The 2,851-nt window shown below is 28.9% G+C and overlaps 1 protein-coding gene across 1 annotated transcript in view; it reads right to left on the bottom strand.

Moving 5' to 3' along the window:
- Positions 1-2,013, bottom strand: part of LOC106464435 (DIS3-like exonuclease 1) — a 59,976-nt gene extending 57,963 nt beyond the window's left edge. Inside the window, exon 1 of the mRNA XM_013924576.2 lies at positions 1,633-2,013. The gene's annotated coding sequence lies outside the window, so the exon portion shown is untranslated. The remainder of the gene's footprint in view (positions 1-1,632) is intronic.
- Between the last annotated feature and the right edge of the window lie 838 nt (positions 2,014-2,851).

The raw sequence follows: 2,851 nt of genomic DNA, 5'->3' as shown, positions 1-2,851 counted from the left end.
ATTAAAGTTTTTCTACATTACTCATTCAAGCAGTCTTCAGCCATTATTAATTAGAATAACATTCACAATTTTCTAAAAAAAATATTTGTTTTTATATATCAATATAGGCAATATATATTTTTCTTCATTCTGTAATAGGAAAACAGAATTTAATTATCCTAACAATTCAGAGTTTCAAACATACTTTAAATTCCAGATGTATTGAGTTCCATTTTATTTTCCCAAATAAGATATCCACCCTGACACAAATAGCATGTGGTGAAAAAATTTAAACATATTTTATCACATATACATATGTTATGCTGATAGATGTAAATCCCCATTTTATTGAGTATAAAGAACTGCTCAAATACAAAATTACATGGAAAATATATGTTCCCATGTTAATATCATGTATTGTGCAAAAAATTAATTTCTATACACTTAAAATTAACAAAATAATTAAGAAGGCTGTAAAAACAAGGACATAAATGGACCTTATCAGTTCACCAAAAAATAATCAATGAAACATTATCAATGTAATCAGAATAAATTATGGATACATTTGACAAAAGAAAAATACTCAAAATTAAATAGTTAAAATAGATTTCTGTAATATTATTCAAAGGAAAAATTTATTAATATACCTATTACACATACAGAAGAAATTAAATCCAAAGAAGGAAAATTTTACAAATTTAATGGTATTTTTAAATACATAAGGATTTTGGATTGATACCGTTGAAGTACTGATGTATTAATTAGTTAAAGTACAATATCAAATACTAGGAATTTATCATTTGGTACTGGGAAGAAAAACACAGAATACATTTAGCTGGTACAATTACACAGTATGGCATTGAAAATAATCCTTATGTAACTAATAAATAAATCATATGAATTATACTTATAATATGAAAAATATACTTGAACATTTTGTATACACATTAACATTTGTGCTTAGGTATGACTACTTTTATGAGAATTTTAAGATATTTTTGTACTATAAATATTCATTTTGTAATTATTTTATGCAGATTTTTATTGGTCTAGGTACAGAGCTGTAGAGAGATCATGTACTAACTTTGACTATTTTTTCTCAAAAACATTCTCAGATAAATGTACTTGAAAATTTTACCAACAAGCAATCCTGTGAACAGTTAGGAAAGTTAAAAAGAGGTCAGAGATCTTCTAATAAAGTTTAGGTTTTAAAGCTGTTCAAGAAGTTTTATGTAAAGTTATAGTTGACTCCATGAGTTTCGTGGTGTATGAGGTATCACTAGTACTTTAATAAAGTAATAGGCTTATGCTAATTATGTGCATTGATTTTTTCATTTCTTTGCTTCTAAAGTATGAGATTGAGCATATATAAATCCTAAATAAATTCATCAAAACTGTGAAAGCTTGAATATTACACTGAAATACGTCTCCTTTACTAAACATAATAAAATATGAATCAAATTAGTCACTTTCATTAATATGAAAATGTTCAAACTTGAAAGTTAATTTCGTTACAATTCTCAATATTATAAAAAGACTAAAGTCTCTGCAACTAGCCATGGTTTGAACTAAAATTTTATTTTTTAAAAACATATTATACTATGGTAAGTATATTTTTTTCAAATATTTCTTTTTAAAAATGTGTCTAAATACCTTACTAGTACTGATAGTTGTACTAGCACTGTCACACACTCAGTATCACTCAACCTGTACAAGAGTAGCACTAGCAGTGCACTACAGCTACATAATTACGTATTTTTTGATAGATTGTTTACGCAGAGTATACTTGATGAAATTTGGTTGAACGGACGGCAACTGAATGTTGAAGAAACACAACTTCACAAGTAATAAAGTATAGAGGCCAACATTTCGAAAGTTTTCCGCCTTCCCTCTTCTACGAAATTTCACCATTACTTTTCTTTTCCGATTTTTTTTCCTTCGGTATCATCCTGTCAAACACAAATTTTAGCAACTTTTAAGTAGTGAATCGTAATTTTGTAGTTGTAAAATAAGACGTGTTAACGTAATTATTCATCTCCCTATAAATATATATAAATTATAATGTGACGCATTGCAAAAGAAAAAAGCAACCGCTAACGAAACATGCATATTAATTTATATAAATTATTAATTAATGACATCACCTACCGTTACTATTTATGCACTGTAATGTACAACATACCGAAAACAAAAAAACTTTATTTTGATGATTTAAGAGTACATATTTTCATAATACAAAAACCTTTACGGAATGCAATTTCAAACCTAACTACACTAAAATTGTAACAACATACATCCTTACTTACTAACTCTAAGCCAGGGGTCACCAAACTTTTTTCACAGCGGCCCAGATAACTGAGAGAATGACGAGCGCGGGCCGCATAACCATTTTGTTCAATACAATACAGTGAATACACAAAAAATTAAGACAACAAACATGTTTATTTTCCAAAAAGTTATCAAAGAAGGCGACGTCAGCAATAAGATAGTTATATCACTCCCACTTCTTCAACTTTGAAAACTCGTCATCAGGTAAGCAGCGATAAAATTCAACAAGTTTTCCTTCTCTGTGCTTCTCTTTAAACAAGTCATTTGCTTGCAAATCAATGAGATTCAACTATAGTTCGACTGGCACGTCATCAAGGTTACAATCAAACGGATTCTGGAACAGAAGAATATCCCTCTCAATTCTGTCGAGATATGAAAATCTCTCCAAAAAAAATGCTTATTTATGTCACTAATAATTTTTCTTCGGAAACTCGAGGTTGACATCTTCTGCGATTCCAGCGCGAAACTGTTTGAAACACTGAAAATGAGAGAAGTTCCTTCTTCCAGTTGTGCTTCAAACAATGATAGCTTTCTCCGAAATCCT

The sequence above is a fragment of the Limulus polyphemus genome, unplaced genomic scaffold (genome assembly GCF_000517525.1).
Source record: "Limulus polyphemus unplaced genomic scaffold, Limulus_polyphemus-2.1.2 Scaffold1653, whole genome shotgun sequence".
Lineage (NCBI taxonomy): Eukaryota > Metazoa > Arthropoda > Merostomata > Xiphosura > Limulidae > Limulus > Limulus polyphemus.
Note: the sequence above shows the minus strand (reverse complement) of the source record. Positions and strands in the feature narration are given on the sequence as shown.